At 37.0% G+C, this 5,612-nt stretch overlaps 1 pseudogene; it reads right to left on the reverse strand.

Annotated features, from left to right (window-relative positions):
- Window positions 1-4,425: 4,425 nt before the first annotated feature.
- Window positions 4,426-5,165, reverse strand: LOC110198221 (peroxisome proliferator-activated receptor gamma pseudogene; annotated as a pseudogene).
- Between the last annotated feature and the right edge of the window lie 447 nt (window positions 5,166-5,612).

Consider the following 5,612-nt stretch of genomic DNA (forward strand, 5'->3'; position numbering starts at 1 on the left):
TGGTGTAAATCATACCTGATCATAATGTATGATTCTTGTGATATATTTCTCTAATCTCACTGCAAGCATTTCATTTAACATTTTTACATCAGTATTCATTAGGGTAATTGTTCTTTTGTTTTCTTTCTTTGTTTTCTTTTTTTCCTGGTATAGTATCATTACCATACTTATGTCATAAAAATTATAAGACCAGTCCTTAGCAAATCTGGAGCAGGCCTCAGGGGACTGAATCATGGGCAGCTGTGGCAGTTTCCAGGCTTCTCTCCCCACAAACACCAAAGACAACTTAGAAGGGCTGTAGGAAAGGTCTATGACTGTGGTGAAAGAGAAAGTCAGTCTCAGCCCCAGTCATGGCTCAGCCCCAGGGTGGCAGCTGCTTCCAGAGTTATCAGCACACAGACTGAAAGGGAGTCAAGTGGCTGATCAGAGGGGGATTGCAGGGATCTTTTTGCTGAGGCAGGATTCTCTTACTTTGCCTGTGCTTGGATCTTGGTCACAGTTCTGGGTGGCAATTCTGGGGCAAGGAGGAAAACTGGAGGGGTAGAGCTTGTAGTGGTGGTACAGAGAGAATCCTCCTCACAGTTCCAAGGTGGAAAACAGTGCTTGTGGTCACTCATAGACAAGAGCACAGGCCAGGAAAGAAATAAAGACCTCATCCTTGATCATACCACCTTGGAAGAACTAAAAATTTACAGGTCACTAGAAGTATCTCTGAAAATAGCTGCACAGAAGCTCTGAAGCTTGGGACAGTACATTGTCCACACTGGAAGCAGACCCCTCTTAATAAGAGTTTAAAACTTCAAGTAATTGGATGGGAACATGAGCAAACTGTGCAAAAAAAATGTTTCTTTGTGACAAAGAAGATCAAAACATACAATCAGAAGAAGACAACAAAGTCAAAGCTCCTACATCCAAAGCCTACAAGAAAAATATTAATCAGTCTCAGACCATGGAACAGTTCAAAACATTTTTGAGAAGTAGGTAAGAGAAGTAGAAGAAAAATTGGGAAGAGAAATGATGCAAGAAAATCATGAAAAACAAGTTAACAGTTTGATAAAGGTGACAAAAAAAAACTGAAGAAAATAACACATTAAAAAATAGCCTAACCCAAATGGCAAAAGAGGTCCAAAAAGCCAATGAGGAGAAGAATGCCTTAAAAAGCATAATTGGTCAAATGGTTAAGGAAGATCAAAAAGTCACTGAAGAACGTACTTCCCTAAAAATTAGAATTGAGCAATTGGAGGCTAATGACTATATGAGAAATGAAGATATTGTAAAACAAAACCATAAACATGAAAAAAAAAAGAAATGTGAAATATCTCATTGGAAAAACAACTGACCTGGTAAATAGATCCAGGAGAGATAACTTAAAAATTAATCAAAACCATAAACATAAAAAAAAAAAAAGAAATGTGAAATATCTCATTGGAAAAACAACTGACCTGGTAAATAGATCCAGGAGAGATAACTTAAAAATTAATCAACTATCTTAAAGGCATGACCAAAAAAAGAGCCTAGACATCTTTCAAGAAATTGTCAAAGAAAATTGCCCAGATATTCTAGAACCAGAGTATAGAACAGAAATGGTAAGAATCCACCAATCACCTCCTGAAAGATATCCCCAAAGGAAAACTCCTAGGAATGTTGTACCCAAGTTCCAGAGTTCCCAGGTCAAGGAGAAAATATTGCAAGCAGCCAGAAAGAAACAATTCAAGTATTCTGCAAACACAATCAGGATAACACAAGATTTAGTAGCTTCTACATTCAGGGACCTAAGGGCTCAGAATATAATATTCCAGAGGGTAAAGGAAATAGGATTATAAATGGATATTCAATGAAATGGAAAACTTTCAATCATTCTTGATGAAAAGATCAGAGCTGAATAGAAAATTTACCTTTCAGATACAAGACTCAAGGGAAGCATGAAGAGGTAAGCAGGAAGAGAAATCATAAGGGACTTATTAAAGTTGAATGAGCTGTTTACATTCCTGCACCAAAAGATAGTATTTATAACTCATGAGACCTCTGTCAGTATTAGGGTAATTGGGGGCAGAAATTAATTAAATAGACAGATAGACAGATAGATAGATAGATAGATAGATAGATAGATAGATAGATAGATAGATAGAAGGCACAGGATGAGTTGAAGATAAAGGGGTGATATCTGAAGAATAAAATTAAGGTGTGAAAGAGGATTATATTGAAAGAAGGAGAAAGGGAGAAGCAAAATAGGATAAATCATCTCACACAAACACACAAAAAAAGGAGGTAATAACATACACACTCAATTGGATATGGAAATGTCTTACTGTACAGGAATATGGGGGGGAGGGCATCAGAGGGAGAAATGATAGAGAAGAGGGTGGATTAGGGGAGGGGGCAATCAGAAGCAAACACTTCTGAGGAGAGAGAATACACTAAACAGTGGGCAGGATAGGATGAAGGGAAGTATAGTTAGTTTTTCATAACATGACTGCTATGAAAGTGTTTTGCATGACTACACATGAATAAACTGTATCCAGTTGCTTGCCTTCTCAATGAGGGTAAGTGGGGAGGGAGGAAGGGAAAAATTTAGAACCCAAAGCTTTAAAAACAAATGTTAAAAATTGTTTTCACGTGTAAGTGGGAAATAAGATATACAGACAATGGGATATAGAAATTTATCTTGCCCTACAGGAAAATAGAAAGGGAAGGAGGTAAGAGAAAGGAGGGCAGATTAGGGGAAGGGATAGGTATTCAGAATGCATTCCATCTTGGGTTGGGAAGGGGAGAGATAGAGAGAAAATTCAGAACTCAAAATCTTGTGGAAGTGAATGTTGAAAACTAAAAATAAATAAATTTGAAGATTAAAAAATGTCTCCTTTTTTGCCTATTTTTTAAAAGATTTTATGTAATACTGGAATTAATTGTACATTAAATATTTGATAGAATGCACTTATAATTTCGTCTGGCCCTGGATATTTTTCTTACAGCCTTAATTGATAACTTGTTCAGTTTCTTTTTCTAAGATAATATTATGTAATTGTTCTATTTCCTCTCTTGTTTAACTACTGAATTTAAATTTTTGTAAATATTTATACATTTCACTGAAATTGTCTGATTTAATGGCATTTAATTCGTAAAAATAATTCCTAATAATTGCTTTAATTTCCTCTTCATTGGTGTTGAATTCACTCTTTTAGTTATTTATACAGGCAATTTGGATTTTTTCTTCCCTTTTTTTCAAGTGAAATTAACCAATAGTGCATCTGTTTCATTGTCTTTTTCATAAAGGCAATTTCTCATTTTATTTGTTAGTTTGACATTTTTTTATTCTTTAAATTTCGTTAATCTGTTTTTTGATTTTCAGAATTTTTAATCTGGCATTTAATTGGTCATATTTTTATTTTTATTTTTGTTTTTATATATTTTTTCCATTACGTGTCCAATTCATTGATGCCCTCTTTCTCTATTTTTTTGGATGTGAGAATTTAGAGATATAAATTTTCCTCTAAGTACTGCTTTGGCTGCATCTAATAAATTTTGGTATGTTGTCTCATTATGTTCATTCTCTTCACTTTTTTTTCATGATATAGTCACTAATAATAATATTAAAATAAATTATGAATGTTTATTTGAAAACCAAAATGCATGAAATAGATCTTCTTATTCTAAAGCTCTTCCCTTTTAATTTTTTTTCACAATAATTTCTTATTATGTCATATTTTCACTCACATAAATGCTGCAATTGGAAGGAACATGCTGTCAGTGGGTTAGTGTCCTGTGCTAATACTAGTCCTTCTCGATCTCTCATAGGAGTATGTGAAGGCCCATATCCAGCTCTTTCCTTGATGATATGCTCTGTTACAATCAGGCTGAGATCTGTCATTTTCTGAAGTGATTCAGCAAACAGCTGGGAGGATTCAGGGTGGCACAGATTGAGCTGGAGCTCCAACGCCTCAAGCAAGTTATACTAGATGACCTCATTGGGCTCTACATTCAGCAAACCAGGGTAGTCTCCATTAAGGATGATGACAACTGTAACTATTGCTTGTTTGCTATCATCTAATTCCAGTGCATTGAACTTTCCAGCAAGCTGAAACTTGGGCTCTATAAAGTCACCAAAAGGTTTTCTCAGGCTCCCCAGAAACTCCCTCATCATGAATTCTTGGCCCTCAGATATAAGAACCTTGTCTTTATTCATCAAGGAGGCCAGCATGGTGTAGATATTCTCATTGTCACCATAGTTCAAGGTTGTCACTTGGTCATTCAAATCAAGGTTGATAAAACCTGGAATGCTTTTGGCATTCTCAATGATCTCCTGGACTGCCTCCATGGAGCAGCACTTACACCGCTGGTGCTTTGCTCCTGTGGAGATGTGATATAGTTAAACTTGATATTGTCTTCTCCCATCATTAGAGAGTTCATGTCATAAGTAACAATTGGTTATTTGTCTGTCATCTTTCCTGTTAAGATCCCCATCTCCTTGGCTTTGGTCAGAGGGAGGGAATGTGTGTATGAGTCATACAAATGTTTTGCCAGGGGCTGGAGATCAGCATACTCTGGGTTTAGCTGGTTGATATCAATGGAGATCTCTGTCAACAGCTTCTCCTTCTCAGACTGTGCCATCTGCCTAAACCTGATTACATTATGGGACATCCCTACTGCAAAGCACTTCTGAAACCTACAATACTGACATTTATTTCTAATTTTTGTGTGTATCTGACAGTTCAGATCACACTGATCATAAATAAGTTTCAAGTAGATTTTACTCCTGAAGAAACCCTTGTAGCCTTCACAAGTGTATACTCCATAGTGGAAACCTGAAGTGTTATAACCATAGACTCAGCATTTGATGGTCATAGTGATATTAGAGGACTCTTCATGAGGCTTATTGTAGAGCTGAGGTTTGTTTGTTTGTTTTTCAGAATAATAAGGAAGGGATGGAGGTTACACTTTGATAGCACTTGGACACTCTTGGAGTTTTAGGTCATACTTGTAATGAAGAACCAATGGGTCAGCCCTTTTGAATGGAATGTCTTCATAATGTGGGATAGAAATGCTGGGGAAGTCAACAATGGTGAAGGGTTTGATATCAAAGGAGTGAGAGTGGTCATCCATGACAGACAGATCATCGAGCTGATCCCAAAGTTGGTGCACTAAAACGGCATCTCTGTGTCAGCCATGTCAATGCCTTTAAAGTTGAATCAATCTAGAAAACTATCTCTTGATTGTGCTTTCAACTTTTCCCTCTTCAGATCTACTGCCAGTGGCATAGCTGGCTCCTGGTGTCCTCCCCAGCTAAGATAAGCCAGACCTGGCAGCTTTGATGGCTGTGATGGCTACTGTGGCTCTGGAGTGTCAGGAAGAACATTCTCTTCCTGCCTGATCACAAATGGAGTGAAAGACTAGGGCTATGGGCAGAGGCTGAAGGCAGGGTCCTTGACTAGGAAGGGACAAAGAAGGAGCAGAGAGGAGGGGATGGGATGGAGAAAGAATAGGAGATGAAGAATAGAAGGAGAAAATGTTTGTCCTTCTCTTTAATGATGTTGATTGTTTCTATGATTTGATCTTTGGCCCAGTCATCATTTAAGATTAGATTATTTAGTTTCCAGATAATTTTTTTCAGTGAG

The sequence above is a fragment of the Phascolarctos cinereus genome, unplaced genomic scaffold (assembly GCF_003287225.1).
Source record: "Phascolarctos cinereus isolate Bilbo 61053 unplaced genomic scaffold, phaCin_HiC Scaffold_7;HRSCAF=346, whole genome shotgun sequence".
NCBI classification, from domain to species: domain Eukaryota; kingdom Metazoa; phylum Chordata; class Mammalia; order Diprotodontia; family Phascolarctidae; genus Phascolarctos; species Phascolarctos cinereus.